Here is a 19,407-nt window from a genome sequence, read left to right as displayed (position 1 = left end):
GTGCTACCGTATTGCAACCATCTCTTGTCCTAGGTGTTCTCTGCGGATCCCTCTGTTGCACTGTCTGCAGTCACTGATGTTTTACTATGGAGAGCTCTGGATTCCCTGGGAATACAGAGACCTTTCCAGTTCATCTGCTTTTTACTAGACAAGAAAGATGAATTTAAGCTGAAATGTTTGAGCGGGCAGCAAAGGTATTAAAATTGTTCATAATGAGATGGAAGACTTAGCTATTAGTGCCTTTAGTATTTTAGTGTAAATGCATTTTCAAACAGAAATCCTTACAGACATGAGAGTTCAGTTTCCTCTGAACTATTAATGTAGTCACTTCCTCAAAAGTATCAGATAAATTATGTATGTGCTGCTCAGAAACTGTCCTATATAATTTACCCTAATCAGAAAATTTGTATGAACATCAGTTGCTTAGTAAGTCTAATCAGTGGGATCAAAATGGAGAGAAGTTATTTTTGCATGGCCACTTTTTCCTCCCTGTTGCTTGTTTCTTTGTTAACAAGGGAATGAGATTCACTTCTTTGCTTACAGAGCACATTTTAGTGGTTCATGATTGCGAGCCAGTGTCCAGTGCAGGCCAGCTTCCATCTCGCAAGGCAGCCTGTTGGAGCTCAGTCATGAAGCAGCATGCCTTTGCCTCTCCTGCTCTGATGTTGGGAGTGTTGATTTCAAAATCAAGTTAACCAGAGCTGCTACTTCATTCTTTTTCAAAATTTCTGAAATGTGTAGGGTTTTTTTGTTTTGCTGAATGAAACTCCTTTGAAGAAAACACTGAAAGCTCAATGTGTGTGACCCAGAAACTGAGTGGAGAAAAGGAAGCAAGTTTTAAGCTTTTCAGTCCTGGATAGACCGTGCACTTGTCTGGCACCACCTCTTAAAGCAGGTAAGGAAATAAATACTCTGGGTTCTGGTTTGAACTGTTAAGCTGCATACCCCAAAGGGCTGCTGCTGAAACAGATAAGTGTATTCAATTTGAGAGCTAAATATGATCAGCGAAAATAAACAGTGGTGATAGACTGCAGTCATTGTAAGCCATTTCAAGTTGCTTATCAGTTCAAGCAGATAAGACTGGTTTGCTCGTGCATGGTTTTCCACAAACAAAGGTCTGGGCATTTGTATACAATCTTGCATCTTAAAATAATAATAATAAAACCTACGGGTATAGCTGAGAAATACTATAACCTCTTTGCACAGAGAGGTGGTGCTTCCTACCCAAGAAGTAGGACAGGCCCTTAATTGGGACTTGAGCCTTTTGATCTTTTATAGTGGAAGTTTAAATCCTGAGGCTTGTACACTCTCTTGTAAGAAATAATTGCACAACAGAGCATTTATGTAGAGCCTGTACTGTCAGTCACTGATCTTTGTAAAGGAATTGATACATCCAAAAATGGATCTTTTCTTTTGTCTATTGATAAAGCAAAGCCAGACAAACAAAACCCCAAAACTAATGTTGGGTTAAGGATAGATGCTTTGACTTACTGGAATACAGCAAGAACAGCTAGCCTGTTGTGCCTGGCTGGCAATGGCACTTCAAGCAAAACAATGAAATCTCTTAAAACATTTAAAATGTTTTAATATGCTCCTTACAGCATTTTATCAGTATGGGTTACTCTTAAAAAAAAAAAAAAAGTAACAAATCACTGATGAACTAGGGCGAAGCCTAGAAGAGGGTGAATGAAGGTGTTTCAAAGGGGTGGTTGACAGTTTGAAAGTATCTTGCACAGGTTCCTTGGGTGCTTAAACCCTCTGTCCCAGGTCCTGCTGTCCTGGGATATACCATGGGTTGTGCTCACTCTGTTTTTGAAAACCTAGTCCCGTGTTGATAGCTACAGGCGCAGCCTTCCTTCACAGTCCTTTAATTCTTAAACAGTAGCCAAAAGTCCACTTGACCAGTTACAGACCTTACCAGGTGAAGGCCGTCCCTCCTGGGGGAGAGGTTACACACAGCCTCCACCACGCTGCAAGGGACACAACCACCAGCCGAGCTGCCTGGGAGATGCCAGGTGCTCCTCTAGTGACAGTGTGGCTCTTCTGTCCAAGCGGGTGACAACCCTCTGTGTTTTCTCTGAGGGGGAAGGACTGACTGGCTTCTGAGCTGAGATCCTGGGGGTCTCCTACCGGCTTTTCTCCCTGTTGTTCACACTAACCCCAAAGGAAAGCTGCACTGGCTTTGGGCTTTCAGCTGCAGAATCCAAGTGGTAGAGTGCCTAGCAACATTGTTTGTTGGGTTTTTTGGGGGGTTGGGGGGGTGTTCTGCTATTTTTTTCCTTTGGAATTGCAGTTGTGCACCATGCCCCCTTCCCCACTCTGCAGGGAGGGTGTCAGCAGGCACAGGAGCTGCTCACTGTCTGCTCCTGCTGGGGTACCCTCTCACCAGAGAGATACCATCTGGCTTTTCTCATAGCTACTTTGTACTGTGAAAGCCCTTGTCAGGAAAATGAATGTTTTCTTCAGGCTAAGACTGTAGTCTTTTGGAAAACAGATGTTTGTGGGGTTTTGTGGGTTTTTTTACTTTGCTACTTGGGAATTTGCCTGGTAGTGTTCCCTGTGCATGAAGATTTGTTTGCATGGGACCACTGAGGAGCATGTGGCCTCAGCCCTGCTCTGACCCACAGCAGTCCCTTGCCCCGGTGCTTACGGCAAGGATGTGTGCTTCCTTCCAGGCGTCTCCTGCTGCCTGTGGGCATCCTGCTTGCTCCAGCCATCCACAATTCATTCTGCCCACCCACAGACACACACCCTGTGCACATCTTCCTCATGTCTGTGCCTATGTGCAGCAGCACTTGTTGGGCATCAGAAGCCAAGCGGAGGGGACCCTGGTTTTCCCCACTGCAGGGAACAGGATGGGCAGACACCCTGCACCGCTCCAGGGCACTGGCCCTTCTTCTCCGGAGACGAGGAGCTCCCCAGAGCCAGCCTGGGATTTCGTGTGCCCCTGCAGTGAGAGGTGCTTGCTGAGACAGAGGTGGAGACGTGGGAGGTACTGCTCAGTGTTAAAAAGCCTGCCTGCCCGGGAGGGACAGAATTGCTGCTGGTTTTCAGGTAAAACCTCCAGCTCGCCCATCCCTCTAGAGCCACTTCTGCAGATGGAAAAACTCACAAGTCATCTTCCTGCTGTCTGTGCCACATCCTGCTGCCTGTGTGCCCCTGCAGCAAGGCTTCACTTTCTCTGGAAAAAAATAAGATTATAAATGATAGTCAGCTCAGCAGTAGCTTCTCATCTTCCCCCAGGAGAAGCACAGCAGCATGTTGTCTTCTGGAGTAGCTTAAAATTTTGAATAGAAATCTTGCTTGCTTAATCACCAGGCTCAGACCCTGTGTCTCTCCAGCTGCAGGGTGTGATGTACAAGGCTCAGCCTTGCCCCTGCAGAGCTGCTGATGCCCTGAGCTGGAGGCTGCCTCCTCAGGCTAGCACGGAGTACTGCCAAATGCTCTGTCCACACTTACACTCACTTATGCTTAATTAGTCCTGTTAGGAATCCAGGAGCTTCTGCAGCGAGCGCCCATCCTCCACGGGTGAGCCCTAGCTCTGAGCTTTCGTTTTCTTTTCATGTGCTTTGCACTTAACCTTTTGCTTAAGAAATAAGGCAATTTCTGTCATAGCAGTGAGCATCTTGATGTTCAATGTCTCCATGTTTTCAGTAGTATTAATCCACAATAGAAAGATTTTCTGGTGTTCAATATCTTACTCCAGTTGCTGGCTAATGGAAACAGCAGTTCTGTCTCTATGGACTCGAAGAAAAATATAATGAGGGACTGATGGTGATACGCTGGTGTGAAATTTGTAAGCTACCCTTGAGAGAAAGGATAGAGTAGGACTGAAGTGTTGGGATGGAAAAGTGGGAGAGCTGTACCGATGGCGGGGAAGCCAAGAAAGGCTCTAGATCCAAAGGAAATGAGTTAAAAAAAACTCCTGCTCTTTGGGTGACAGCCTGTTGGGTTTGCCACCGCTAATCTCTGATCTTCATGTTCCGCCTCTTAAAAACTGAGGTAATGCCTCCCAAATCCCTTAAGTGTACAGGGCTCTTACTATGGCATTATTTATGAAGCACTGTAAGAGCTCTAAATAGGATGTGATGTAGAAGTGTTGTGAAGAAGAGGAAGGAAACCTGTTTGACAGTACAATGGCTGCAAGCGAGGTTGTCTAAGTCCACGATGAAATCTCTCTTGATAAAGCTGCAGCCAGTCTCAGGGCAGCCATGTTAAATTCTTTGTTCTTGAAGGAATCAAAACCAGCTGTGCCAAAACACAAACCACTTCCCTTTGCACGGTGGCAAAAAAGAGGTTTGCTTGTGTAGTGCTGTGGAAGCATGCTTAAAAATGCTCTTTTAAAAAGTGGCATGGCAGTGGGGGAGGACGGCACTGGAACCTGAGCTCGGGCTTTATCGCCGCTCCCTGCTACAGGATCAGCAAAGCCATGCAAAATGGAAGCTACCGTGGATGGGAGACAGGCTGTTATTTATACAGCTGTGAACGTAAAACCATAACACTGGAGATAAAGGCAATATAATTGCCAATTACTCAACTGGTGTATTGCGACATGCTGAAGCAACAATGGGCAGCGCTGTGGCAAAGGAGCGCGCTTCCTCTCCACAGCCAGCCTGCCCGCACCCACCTGGGAATGGCAGGATGACATAAAAACAGTACTTGCCCTTTAGTACTGGTCTCCATATTTTTGCTTGGTTGACAGCAGGCAGGCGCAGAAAAGGAGATGCCAAGCAGGGTGAGGATCCCCAACAGGTCTCCTGTGCTCCCGTGGCCAGACCCTGCCATGCCACGTGCAGCGCGTGAGGGGGCTGCTTTGGAGCTCTGCACCAGGGTGTGGGGTGCTGCCCTGTGCAGGCACCCCTTGGGCTCCTCAAATCCAACTGGGGTTTCTGAAGCAGGACTGATGTGAGGCCTAAACCACTTGTAGTCTCCCCAGGAGGCAGGTTCAGCTGTGGGGATCGGTGTGGCTGGCTCTTGTTTCCTGTTGCTGCGTGACAGTGCATCCATGCAAATAATGATATCCATCCAAATCTGTCCATTTTAACCCCAGGGGGCATAGTACCTTTAGGCTGTGGTAGTTAAATACCACCAAAGATGCGTAAACTATCCCCAGCATGTCCTGGACCTGTGAATCTGTCACAGGTAGAAAGAGTGTAAAAATAGAAATCCAAGTTCCAGGATCTGTACTGTAGCATCTTTTAAAAAGTCATCAACAACAAACCAAAAAAAGAAGCCTTTGTCTAGACGTTTGTTTCCTAATGCTGAATGCCAGGAGTTATTGCTCCTGTACCTTTCTGGAGACTTTCTGGCTGGGGAATGTTCTCCTTCCAGAGGAAATCCTTTTAACTTTCAGCAGTTCAAGACACTAATTGGGTGAAATAATAGCTTGGCACTCCCCCAAGCAATATGATTTTTATCTTTTTTTGTTGTCTGCAAAAGTCTGGCTTGTTCCAATCCTGTGAGTCACAGAGGGAATATGGATGTCGGACCACCCTGGGTATCCAGGGATGGGCTTCTGGTCAGATGGGCATGGGGTCCTTGGTCAGAGGTGACCAAGGGGGTCTGAGACATCCTCCCCTGAGCTGGGGTAGTGCTGCCTGTCCCCTTTCCTGCCTCCTCCAGGGCTGATGTTGTCGTATTGCCGATGTGCGTGTTTTCTAGGCATCTTCATTCTCATTAAGTTATTCAAAGGAGGTTTTTTTGTTGGTTACTGCTCTGGTTTTTCCAGGTGACTCATCTTACAATAATTATGGATTCATGCTTTGTCTTTGCCAAACAGTAACTATTCATCAGCTTCAACTAGTGTGTTTTGATGTTTTCAGCAAAGACTTAGATTTTGATGGTTTATTTAGCCCCAAAATAAGCCAGATAAAGACTGGAGCTTTGAACCTCTCAGGATTTTGTTTCTCTACAGTGGATTAAACAAACTGAGGTATTTAGCACAAGTCTCTCTTCCCTGTCCTGGAAAAAAAGACCTCAAGCCTTGAGGCGCAAAGAAGCAGCCGTGGCTTTTGCTGTGAGTACCCTGCCTTCCTCGTGTCCCTGGGGCTGCGCAGCTGCTGGCGTGTGGCTCTGGCGCAGGAGGGGACCCTCCAGCTGGGCCCTGCTGCTCCCATGCTTGAGGTCGGGTGTGTGTCGGGGACCACGGCTCACCCACATGAGGATGAGGCGCTGGTTTTATTTGCGAGGTGCATCAAGCAAAGAACGCGCAGCAGGAAGCTGCGTGGATGATCTCATCTCAGGTCTTGTCTGGCTCATTTGAGTTTATCACCAGCTGGTTCGATACAAATGGGACTGTGCTGGTCTCGACCCCACAGCTCCTCCCTGTCCTCCCAGCGGGGCTCCCGTGGGGCTGCAGGTGCTGGTTTTAGCCTCCAGACTGCAGAGAACCAGAATGACATATCATGCATTACTGTTTCCCATCTCCACATGGACAATCCAGCTGCCCCTGGGCTCCTCACCTCACACCATCCTTGCTGTCCAGCTGGGGACTTCATCCTCCCTTTGTGGTGGCTTGGGGCAATGGGGAAAGGACCAGAAGCAGGTGGAAATACACAAACCAGGAAACTACGTTGCATAAAATTCCCTCAGGACAGAGGGATGCACGAGGGTGGGCTGCGCAGGACCAGCTTAAGCTAAACTGAAACCAGGATTTCCCCCTGAATCCTTGCCTTGCTTGAAGCAAGGTGTCCAAGCAGCAAAACCTTCGTTGAGAAGGAAGTGGTGGGTCTCCATGGACCCCCTGTAAAGGTCCTTGTTCTCTACATCCATGGGACAGATTGAATGCAGGGCCTGACCAGATGCAATAGGAGGCTAAATCTGGAAAAACAACCAAGCAATCACAACAAGCTAACGGGACATGAGTGTAGATACATATGTGTGCTTGGTTTGTGAGCGGCAGGGCTGGCCATGCCATCTCTCACCTGCTGCCTCTCTTGCAAGAGCAGCATTTAATCATCCTCCTCCAAATTATGCCACCAATGCTTTTCTTCCTGCTGCCACCCTGAAATACCCACCAGGTCAGCAGCTCGTGCCTGCCTGGGAAGCGCCAGCCCCCACAATTTGTCTCCTAGGTAGGTTTTGTTATCGTGAGCAAAGCAGCCCCTGGTGCAGGTGGCCTCACAGCCGGTGTCCCAGCTGCTTGTGTGGGACAGTTTGCAGGCGAGCTGGGCTAGAGCAGCTTGGGCACGGGTGGGCTGACCCACCTCGTGCCAAGGTCTTTGGTATCCTGTCCCAGCACCAGCTGCCCGGGGAGGTGCAGAATGGTGCAAGCGGGGAGCGTGAGGGGGCTTCCTCAGGCAGGACGTGATGCTGTTTGAGTTGTGCTGTTCCCATTTGTCTCTGTTTCTGTGTTACTGTGCCCTTTGCTGATGAGGAGCTCGTGGTCTCCTGTGCCAGCGCTGCTTCCCTTGGGGCATTTTTTTTCTTCTTCTTTTACCATCTTTGCAGCTTGTTTTCCTTCCTGCATCTGCAAGGCTGCCTCTAACAAAGCCCTGGCAGACAATCTTATCTCGGAGCACAACCAGTCCCGCTCCTTTCCCTACAATATCTCGTCCGCTCCAACGCTTGGCTGGAGCAAGGCCCTGGTTGGGGAGCGCGGCCGCTCTGCACGCACCCCTGCCCACCGACGCCGGCGACTTTGCCCTCTGGCAGGGAGACGGGCAGAGCCACGTCCCGGCAGGGAGGGCAGGACAGGGGCAGCTGCAGGAGCTCGGCTGTAAAAAGGCATTCAGAGAGGTTCGCGCTGTGCTTGCCGTTTCTGGAGAGGAATGCTATTAATTAAATGGGTAGGAGAGATGACTGAGTCTATTTTTTCCCCCTTGGTTTATTCACTTGATTTGAAAGGCCTTTTATCTTTTATTTTCTTTTTTTTTTCCCCTGAGTTTGTGGTTTTAGTATTTTGGTGATCAAAATAGTTCTGTTCCGGAGCATCTGTGGGAAAGGGCCTCGTACCTATTTCGGGAGAAGAGGTTTTAAAAACCCTCAGGGGAAGACAGATTGAGAACTTTCATTGCTTATGCCTTGAAGCAGATATTCCTGATAACTAATGCACCTGAAACTATTAAAGAAAGTGCAGATACAAATAGCACCAAAATTAATTAAAGACAACGAACCATTCCTTTTGCCTGGCCACACCCTGCAAACCAGGAAATATTTCATCTTATGCAAACAGTGGAAAGCGATGTACCATCCTGGCTGCGAGTCTCACGATGTTTCCTTCATTTACATTGCCGGGGCAGGATGGTGAATTTAATGGAGCTGCCAGTGAAAGTCTTTGTTCTCCAAAGGCCTCTAAAAGTTTCAGGTCTCTTGAAAAGTCTGTAGGAAATTCAGTTACTGGGTGCAGCATTCAGATGGATCCAACTCTCTTACAATCAGTGGGGATCTTTCTACTTACTTTTAAAGGCGCTCATCAAAGGCCTCACCAGACTGTGTTGATAGGCAAATGCTCACGATGACTTGTTTTGTAGTGAAGGCTAGAGCCTTGTTCAGTAACCAGCCATCTGTTTTATCAGATCCTTTACCTTTTGTTTCCTAAATCCAACTGATGTGCATCAGTTTTAGCGATGAAAGGAGCCGAGGAACTGCTTTAGGAGATGACTTCTATCAAACGCTGCACTTAAAGCACAGAGCAGGACCACAAATATTCCTTTTTACTAAATATCTTCTGATGCACTAGGTTTGGATTTATTTTTACTTTGCTGCTGCCTCGCCGGGGAAAGCTGTGCCATTGGCAAGGGTTTGCACAAGGCTTCACTGGAAGCCAAAGCCGACGGGCGCGGGATGCCGGTGGAGGTGGATCCTCCAATGCCTCGTGGCGTTGTCACAGGCGCTGAAGCCTGTAACAATATGACAGCACAGTCCAGCTGTACCTGTGCAATCTGAAAGTACAACCAAAAGTAGCTCTAGGCATTAAGGTCCCGTACCATATGATCAACTAAAAAAATGACAGCGGTTTTACAAGTAGCAGTTTCTGGGGTTTGGCTGGCTCCTGGTATATACATTTTTAGGGTTTATTTTCCTTTATTTTAGTATAAAGCTTAGAAACTTATGCTGATAAAAGCTGAAACATTGATTAGTCCTTTGGGTCTACGGGCTGTCAAAAGTATCAGGTAGCATGAAGTTTGCAATAAATCATTGGAGCTTGCAACTCTGATACTGACAGTTGAACAACTCCCATTTGCTGAGGTCAAAACTACAAAAAAGAGCTCTGAGTGCATTTTTAACCTAAAAAAAAAGCCTGAATGTAGAATAACAGAATCTGTGCTTACTATGTTTCTCTGATTTCTCAATCAAATTTGCTCAATATGCAACTTAAACATCTGGGTTTCCTTTGGCTGTCAGCTGCTGATCGCCATCCCCTCGTGAAACCCTGACCTTTAGAAATCGCTGCAACAAGCTGTTTTGCCTGCCCATAGTTGTGTTTCATGCCTGTAAAAGATGCAGGTTTTGTTTCGGGGTTTGTTTTTTTTTTTTTTTTTTTTAACGCGTATCTCTCATTTCTGGTCTCCATGCTGTTAGCTCCATGGCAGAAAGCCTAGGAAACGCTGCCCTGCTGGGTAAGTCCCTCCAAACAGCAATTCCCTGCCACCACCTTCCCCTAAATTAACGAAGCTGGGTGAGGAGTGGTGCCTCTGCCTCTTCACAGAGGGTGGATGAGATCCTGCCAGCCGGCTTGTAAATGCCAAGCCACTCTGAGCCACCAAAACCAGCGCGGTTTCCCCACCCAGAACGGTATTTAAGGCCGAGGTCCCGCTGTGCTGAGGAGATGGCTTGGGAGGAGGAAGAGAGGGAGCGAGCATGGACCTGAGCGTGGCCTTTCCCCTCGCCAGCCATCCACCAGCAGTTCCGGGGGTTTCTGCAGCTGCGGAGCAGGTGGGGGCCCACCCTGACCCCCGTGGGAGCCCGCATCAGCCACCCGTGCTCTGTGCTGGGGACGGGTTTGTGCCAGCTTCGTGTATGTTTTTGGCTAGACTGGTTCTGCAAAGCGAAAATGAGTGTCCTTACTCTGAAAAGGAGTACTCAGGTGCTGGATTTGATGCGGCTCCATCATTGCATCATATAGACGTGCTTTAGAAATGCCCTTCAGCTGAGCTGCGTGAATCATCACAAGTCGATGCCTACAGGAGAGAGAAGTGTGCTTGGCAACGTTGTCTTCTGACAACTACTTCTCTAAGATGGACAAAGAAGTCCAGCTGTTCTCCAAAGTATTTTTGACTGTGCGGTTTACACCAAGAAGGCAGCTTTACTTGTCTTTCAAAGGCCACAGGTAGGAAGTGATGATATGCCTTATGCAAAGGAGGATTTTTCCCCATGAACATGCTTATGAAATCAAATAAACAAAGAATCCAGTATTCCTGCTGGGAATAATTCCCTTGCTGTGAGCCAGGCTGCCCTGATGTGAGAGGGGGACCACGGTGAGGCGAACCCCGATGTGCCTGCAGGACCTGCACCACTGTCCCTACGAAGGGACGTGAGGAAGAAGGTGCCGGAGACCCCTGCCCACCCCAGGCTGTCCCCATGTGGAGGGGATGTGCTTCCCGCAGGCTGAAGGAGGCCATCTGGCTCTGCACCTACCCACCGTGCAGACTGCACATCTTGGCCTTTCCCATTTATGTGGGGATTAGTCACGTCAGGGCTCGGATGTTGTAACTTTGATGGCGTAATCCTGCCGTGTCTTTTGTAACTCGGAGGCTTCCCGGACAAGACAGGAAAGAGCTTAATGTCTGATGTGAAAAGCAGAAACATCTCTAAAGGTGAGTATTAAAGTCCTTCAGGATAAATTCATGTGTCATAAAGAAGCAGGAAAAGAAGTGGTGCAGAGGTGATTTTCTTTTTTGATCTGTCATTACAGACCACTTCCGACTGTGAATTTCTTGATAAATATTTAATGTTCATTAAGCAATCACATTTTGACACGAAATCTCCAGGGAAGCATAGTCCTAATACAGTAAACCCCCCACATTTCTAAAAGAAAGTTAAACTCCTCCGTTATGTTCAACGTACTTATTTTAATCTTTCCAGATTTCTGTAGTCTCTTTGCACTAGTTGAGGTGCTGCAGAGACCCCGGGTTTGCTTTGGCTGGTGATCCAGCAGAGCCGGGATGTCACACTGGCAGCGACCCAGCGAAGCCCCAGGGGACGAGCTGCCGGAGGGAGACTGCGGGGACCATTGCCCTTGCGATTTGTGACAAACATCGCGTGAAATGAGCTGCCAGCACTGAGGATGTCCCAATCTCCCACCATAGTCATTTTATACGCAAAGCAAGTGTGGAGGAGCGGGCATCTGGCTGTCGTCAGGCTGCGAGGGTTCACGCAAGCCCCTGGCTCAGACCCTTCCCTGTCAATGAAGTTGTAATTCTTGTCCTGAGGTGGCTCGGTTTGGCCTCTTTTGATTCAATCACCAAAATCACAGCTGAAACAAGGTGTGCGCAGGCTACCAAAAATACCCTGGTTTGTTTTGTTTGCATTGCATCCTGCTTCAGTAAATTTCTGTTAAAGCATATCAAACACGGTTTTGGGGGGATTTCCCTTCACAGCATCCTTCATTTCTCACCATCTGCAGTCACCCTGCTGCTGTTGCGCTATAGGGAAGAAAGTGTTTTGCCCAAATATCTGTGAAACTCCCCCTGCTATAACAAACACTCTTGAGCTTTGACAGAGGCTGGGCTGCTGACTGGGGAGGGGGGGACACCTGAGGGGCAAAGGTCTGCGCGAGTGCGGAGAAGGTGCTGCTGGGCAGAGGGGGAGGATGGCGAGAGTTCTGCCAGGTGGAGAGATGCTTTTGAACGCTGCGGTTTCGTCTGATATGATTTCATAAAGCTAACATTTAAGGGTCAGATGATGTGATATGCTGCCTTCAGACATTGCATACACAAGCCCTGCCCACTGTTGAGACAAAAGTGGCTTTAAGCCCTGTCTATCCATCTATCTGATCCATCTGTTTGCCTTTTGCCAGCTGGCATGAAAGGTTCTTTTATCTGAAACTATTTCCAGCTATTCCTCCTTTCAGAAACTCCAAAGTGTTTGCGTGCCTTGAAAGAGCTATTTCCAGCATTTTTGGCTGGGGAGCGTTCTAGCTTTGGATTTTACGACAGGTATTTGAGCATATTCCCTTGCTTTTGGAAGGGCTATTGCAGCAGGTCATCTTTCGTAGGAAGGGTAAGTTTCCTGCTCAAAATATTCATCATTTTCTCATGTTATTTTCAACACCTCTTTAGAAATTGCAGGTTGGCAGGATATTGCTTATGGTAAGCCAAGCCCAAAGCACAATCTGGGAAGGCTCATGTGTTCAGTAGGTCTCGGACCAGAATGGGGGGAGATGCCGGGAAGTAAGCGGCGTTTCGGTGCAGCTGCAGGGCAGTTGCTGTGCCAGCAGCGGCCGCATCTCGCTGGGGCCTGGGATTTGCAGATGCTCCATTTGAAACTGCACAGAGGACCCAAGTGTGAAGCCTAGAGCTGCTGCTGGGCTTAGTAATGCCCAGGGAAGCTCTTGCTGTGGGAGAGAGGATCCTTATGCTGTTCTTGTGTGCCTGCCACTAGGACACGGGTTGTTTTTATTCCAGATCAGTTAATTTTGAAAAGACATTTTTGATTCTGTTCAGCCTAGACATACCAAGAGCATGGCAGCTCTGCCAAAAAAAAGGAAGGGGGTTGTCAATGATGATTGCAATGTTTCTTTATGGCAGTACCCAACTACTGTGCATTCAGTTTTTCAGGAGTAGCTTTGATACGTCTTAGTAGAAGGAACTGTAATTTGGGTTGTACCTTGCTTGTTTCAGGGAACGTTGACTAACGTGTGCTTCTCTTCATACCGAACAGCCTGATTCCCACTTCCCTCAACAGCAGCCACATAAGGGAGCAAATCCTGAAAATTGTCCTACGCCTTACGGTTACACTGTACGGACGGTGGCATAGAGTGGAGAACTTCAGCTACCTCCTGGAGAAGTGTCTGATGCGAAGTTGAAGCTGTTCCCTGCTGTTTAGTAATCAGCTAGCTTAAAAAGACAATCTGTTTTTGTTGTTTTTTTTTTCTTCTTTTTTTTAAGATGTAGCAATTTGTGACCAAATCACAAGGTCTCAAGGGAGCATTCTGGCTGAAAAAATGATTTCAGAATTTAGCCTAACATAACTTTAAGATAAAAGCTTTTATGTAATCGCTAATTCACAGTTGCAGTTACTTTGGCTTCTCTCATTATCATTCTTAAGTTATTTTTTTCATGCTGGGAGTTGGATTTTCCTGGCACTGCATCTGTTTTCAGCAATGTATACACCACAACTGCTGACAACTAGGAGTCGGATCCCATGTTCCTCGACCCTGGCTGTAGCTTGTTTTTTCTGGCACCGCTTTAAAGTCTCCCATCTGCACTTGTCTCCTGATGACCAGCAGCGGTCCTTCAGCTGCGTGAGAAATGCCTGATGTTATCCTGGTGTTCTCGCACTCCTCCGGACCTGTTTCTCGGGCCGGGCCACGAGCGCGGTCCTGCGCCGGCTGCGCGGCCCTCGCCTGTTCCTAGATAGAGCTTTATCAGGGCCGGCCGCGGTAGCGCTCCCGTCCCCTTCCAGCCCTCCCCTGTGGTTACCGGAAGGCCCGTTAGCTCCGTGCATTTTAGCCTGGCAGAAACGGCGCTCTGCTGCTTCTCCAGTTTGTCAGGCCTCTTTGCTTTCCTGCGAGATACTCCTCTCTCCCCCTGACCTCTGTTCCAGCTCGGATCTGTAGCAGATCACCTCTGCACCCTTCGGCTGCTGAGAGCCGGCGGGAGACCTCTCTCTACCTACCTACCCACCTACCTACCTCTCTCAGACCGGGCTATTTTTTTCCAAGCCTGGTTCCAGGACATACATATCTCCAAGGTCGCCTCGTATCCCACTTAGTCACGAGATGCTGCTGTTCCTCTTAGCAGCATTTTGAAGGAATACAGCTGTTTTATGCTTGGATACCTCCTGACTTGGCTTACCAAGAGTATGACTTTCTAAGGGATGTGCGCTGTTTGGTAACAAGCAGGTGTCCTTGCTCAACTGGGAGGATGGATATTTCTCCAAGTTTACTCGATAGTTTAATGTGCACAGTGTACTTGACAGATTAACAGTATGTTCATTCCTCCTCCACTGCTTGTCTGGGTTTGTTTATTTTTGTTATTTCTGTTACATTTAAGTTATTTTGTTTGTTATTTTTGGTTTTGTTTTCCAGGCCACTTTCCTTTCCTTACTCTTGCTCAGCTTAAAGGAATCTTTTCTTGAGCTTTCTTGGTATTCGGGGAGAAAAAAACTACTATTGCTGTCGAGTGGTTCATGCCTCTTTATCGTGCCTCACCAGACAGGGCATGCAGGAGCTTGCACGTGCATGTTCCTTCCCTGTCCTCATTCAGGTGTCAACTTACTTTCATCTTCCTACACCTCCCAGCACGTGTTGAAGCTTTACCTGGCACTCAGGGTTTCCATTACCGCTGTACCACAGCTGACATGATGTAGCAGTCTTGAGCCATCCCTCCTGCTGTCAGCCACCAGCTGCCACCAGGAAAGACACGTTACCCCAGGCTGGGAAAAACCTCCTCCTGGAGCCCTGCTCCCACCGGCAGCGGCACTGGTGGTTGGGCACGTAGTCCTCCCTCGGTCAGGAGAGCAGGAGCGTCCCAGCCTGGCTACGTTTCGTGGAAAGACATTTTTCTGCTGATCTCCTTTCCTGCCTGCCGGTGCCCCGCTGGTTTCCATGGTATTTGTGGTTGTGTAGGGGTGGCAATTTCAGCTTCCTGGCAGCCATCCAGGCTGCCTCTCTATAAAACCCTGTATGGTTTCAAACGGATATGTATTTTTCTTATTTTTCCTTCATCCCACAGAGCTGCTGTGTGCTTTTAAGCAGTTAATCTATTCCATCCTTCGCTTATCTCACAGGCACAGTGTGAGGTTGTGCTTGCTCTTGCTGGCAAGTTGCTTTGAGATCTTCTGATGAAAGGTTTGCCGTAAAGACAGAAAATTTCGTAGCCATGCAATCGCTCTGATTTTCAGGGGATGGTACAGACCATCCTGCTGAAACAATAACAATGTCCCAATGACAACAAGCTGATTTGTGGAGCTGAACTTCAATGGGACGGCATCCCCATTCATTTCCACCCTATCGTGTAAGGGCTCTTTCCATGATTTCTTCCACCCCCTGAGAGCTGCTGTGCCCTGGCAGGAGGTCAGTGGCCGCTGCAGCACTGTTGGTGGGCGTGTGGTCCCAGCCCAGCTACACATCTCTGACGGCAGTGCAGAAAAACATCAGAAAAATCTTTCTTGTTACAGATGAGGCTTAATTTCTGTCAATCCTCTGTTTTGTTTAAAAAACAAAACAAACCAGGGCTTTGCTCTAAGCAACAGTTGGAGTGAGCAGAGCACACATCTGGTCTCAGCTTCACGCAGGCTTTCATAATAGTCTCTAGCCATAATAGTCTCATTTTCTGGAAGCGAGTCATTGCTGCTCTTTGGTTGAATGAACTCTGATCAGGCTTGGACCTCTACGTGTCAGGGTGAAAAAACACCTCGCGTCTGAGCTGCGGGAGGCCGCAGGAGTTGGAGAGGGGGGTGCTATGTTTGGATACGCACAGAGCAGCCTCTGTTTCATTTAATTTGGAAAGAGTGATTAAATGGTGACCTTCCCAGCTAAAGATGGCAGGTCTGTGATCTGTGGCTTCGGCTGTTTTGACCCCCGTTTCATCCGAGGTAGGATGCATTTGGCAGCGCAGGCTAAGACCAGATTGAAGGCCCCCATTGTTGAGATGGGTTTAAGGGCCCCGAGTTGAAGGAGCTGCTCCTCGGTGTGCTAAAGAGAAAGGGGCTGTGAACTGCAACACGTATTAACTATTTGTATCTGTTGAAACCACAGGAGGAGATAATACAGTAGTAACAGCTGCCCCTGGAATTATTTGTGCACATGTTTGGCTCCAAAGCTTTCTGCTCAGCTAGCTGGAGGTCACTGCGAGCGCTGATAAGTATTTGCCAAATGCCAAGAAGACAGGACAAGGTCAGAAGCTCTTCTGGTAGCAAGGCAGAATGTGTTTAGCAAACACCACTATCTCCCAAATTGGGGTGAGAGATTTCATCAACAAAACACGCAGGGGAGGTCTGAACGCTAGCGGAGGGCAGGAGAAATCTGCTTTACAGCTTTTGGCTAAGCTGAGCAAAACATGGGACTTGATACTTCCTTCTGAGCAGAGGACTCATTATCTGCTGGCCTGCCCCAGGGACCTGCTCCTCTGGGCAGGCACATAGAGACTTCTGAGCCTTTTCCAGTTGTATCCAAGTGCAGCGTTGTCAGCGCAGCTGGCTGTGGGAGTCTTCTGTCCCCACAAAATGTCGCTGCCACCCCCTGTCCCATGGCTGTGTCTGTATCTGTTGTGGCCAGGCCGAAGGAGCAGGGCAGCTGTGGGATGGAGAGAAGTGAAGCCCGGCTCTGGCTCTGCACCAGTTGCAGGTGCCTGCGTGTGGTTATCTAGATGTGGGGCTGTTTGAGGCCGGGCTTTGTGATGGGCCTCCTTCACTCAGCTCTGCCCCGTCCTGCCTGGCAGGGGGCGAGCTCCAGCCTGGCGGTGCCGTTTGGGGGTGCGACCAAATGGCTGGGAGGGCTTGCAGGTGCTCGTGTCTTCTGCACGCCGGGGTGGCCGAGGGGACCGTGTGCCCTGCGTGTGCACACCTCCCCCAGGGACTGCCTGCCTGGATGCGACCCTGGGCGGGAAGCTGAGGGAGGAGAGCTGAAGGCAAGTCTGGAAATGGCCTCTGGAGGCCTGGTTCTCATTTGTGAGTCAAAGGTTTTTAGACCTCTGCAATTTCAAATGACAGAAGATAGCGTGGGAGGAAGGAGCGACTGTGCTCTCAACGCGGGCTGCATGCCCGAGCGACACCGGACTGGTGCCGGTGGCTGGAGTTGGTGGTCTGGCCTGTATTGCTTCAACAAGGGGATTCCTGATGGATGTTTTGGGGAAGAAGTTAGTTGGGTTTATTTTTCCAGATCAATCCATGAGAGGTAAGCAGGCCGTACAGAGATACTGACTCATTTCTTGATCTGAAGGAACATTCTTCACAGACAAAAATAAGTTTCAAAATTGTCAGGCAACAGATGTCATGTTACAGGCAGAAGCATAAGGGATAGAAATCTCCTGTTTGGTGCAGTAAAAAGTAATAATTTTACTTTTATCTTTCTCCAGGTGTCATTGCTGGAGCTGCCCGCATGCAGGAGAGGAATGCTGAGCAGCAACGCTCAGAGCAGCCCCTTCCCCTGGAAGTCATGGCTCGGCGAGCGGTCAGCCCTCTGCCATCATGCTTGCGGTGGCAGGAAGTCCCCAGTTAAAAAATGCTTCAGTTCCAGCTCTGTTTCCACTGGTTTTTTGCTTTTGCAAGAGAAAACAAAACCTGAAGAAGCTCTGCTGTTGGGTTTGTATTTGATGCATCCTTTCTTATTGCAAAGAGGAACTGTTGTAAGAAGCCTGAGCAAAAGCTGTTCCCTCGACACTGCTGCTGACTCCTTGAAAAGGAGATAGGAAGAGCCCAAGGAGCCAGGTAACAGCAGAGGCCTAGGGTTGCACTGCAGCTGCTGAAAGGCATGGAGAGAAGGGGATGTGTGCCCTGTTATGCCAAATGACTGCCCAAACCAGCAGCCTCAGAGAAGAACCACAGCTGCAAAGGAGATGCCAAAGAAAGGATGAAAAAAGGTAGGGGACAAATGCAACCCCGACTGTGCCGCTGTCCCCACTAGCCATCCGGGCTTGGCAGGCAGCAAGGAACATGTCAGAGCCATTCAAGGGGTACAATGTGTTTTCCAGGGAGTGGAGTAAGAGTGAGGCTTCGCACCTCCAGTGCCTGGTATCATCCGGGGGCAAACAGTGCCACCACTAAGGACGTTTGGGAAGCGGTTACGTGCATGGCTTGTTTGCCATTAAAATATGTCATTCAAAATAATGAGTAACAACCGCGTTTTGTACACACTGTTTCTCTCCTTTAGATGAACGTCTGACACTTGTCAAGCTGGTGTGGAGTTCAAGGATGGCCAGCGATGAGCACGCACACAGGCTGCTTCCTCCAGACATCTGTTGTGGCAAATTGAGTGCAGGTTCACAAAGGCTTTATCAGAGGGTTTAATTTTGTTCTCAAAGGACATTTTTATTAGCTTTCTGCTAGAAGTATTGTGCTGATTAGAGAAATGTTTTTAGGTCTAATCGTCTGCGAGAAATTAAAGAACAAAAAGGAAAAGGTGGCTTTTGAAAACCAAACCTGGCTTGCACTGCCAAATAGCTTGTGTAGGGAGTGATTAAAGAAAACCCACGCCAAAATCAGAAGGAAAAAGGAAGGCAACAGTAGGAGGACAGTGTGTTGGAGATGCCATGAGTTCTGTTCCCAGCCGCCTGTCTTGAGTGTGAGAAGGCTCAGGTAGCTCTCAAGAGTGAAACCCTGCAGGTCTGTGGCGATGACATACTCCTCTGCTGCGGACCAGAAGATGATTCCAACACAACTCAGTACCTCTCTGTTTCTGACTAAGTCCATTGTTGGATCTAATGAATAAGTGATGTCTTGAACTGATAAACACCCTGCAGCAAATCTCCCACTTTATGTTGTGATGAACAAGCCAAAAGATTCAGGCAAGCTGTAAAGGGCCTTTAACATACAATTTCAGGCTTAATTCAAAGTGGGAGGTGCTTCTCAGAGATAGCTTGAAAGTTTCTCTCACCTCCACCCCCAAAATGGAGATAAAGGTTCCACAGACTAAGCAGTGTTATCTCTAAAACAAGACAGCAACTGCTGTGAACATTGTTGGTAGTTCATTATCACAGGGAAATATCGTGAATTATGAAATGTAAAAACATCTATTAACTATTTCACTACTAATTATTTCAGATATAAAATATTCCTTTTGTATGTGTACCTTCCTCTTCCTTCTCCTTGAGTACCTGAGGCTTACCGGGCCCACACCCATCTCTTTCCTTTTCCAGGCTTGACCCTCGCATCTTTGATCATGCAGTTATGGGCTCCCCATAGGAAACCACTCACTATACCAAAACCAGGGAACGCGAGACCATCATAAAAGAAGTTTAATATCAAAATAAATCTTTCCAGGGACTGCCACAAAAGTAGTGCAATTAATTTTTGCATTAAATTAATTAAGAGCCTCCCATCAAAAGGTAAGCAAAGCTGCCACAAAATTGCTCTTCCAATATAGGATGATGATGTTAAAGACTGCCGTGACTTTGTTGCAGAGTATGGTTCATCTTGCAGTAGATTATGCAGCAACATGGTAGAGTTAGAAAAACCCAAGTCTGAAAACACTTACTAGTTCATACTTGCAAATATTTATTTTTTTTTCCAAAGGCTTGAAAGTTGGTGCTCTTTTCTGTGCTTCAGAGACAAAGAAAAATGAAGTCATAACAGCCTTCAGATGGA

Source organism: Grus americana, chromosome 6 (assembly GCF_028858705.1).
Source record: "Grus americana isolate bGruAme1 chromosome 6, bGruAme1.mat, whole genome shotgun sequence".
NCBI classification, from domain to species: domain Eukaryota; kingdom Metazoa; phylum Chordata; class Aves; order Gruiformes; family Gruidae; genus Grus; species Grus americana.
The sequence above is the reverse complement of the archived record's forward strand: the minus strand, read 5'-3'. Positions refer to the sequence as shown.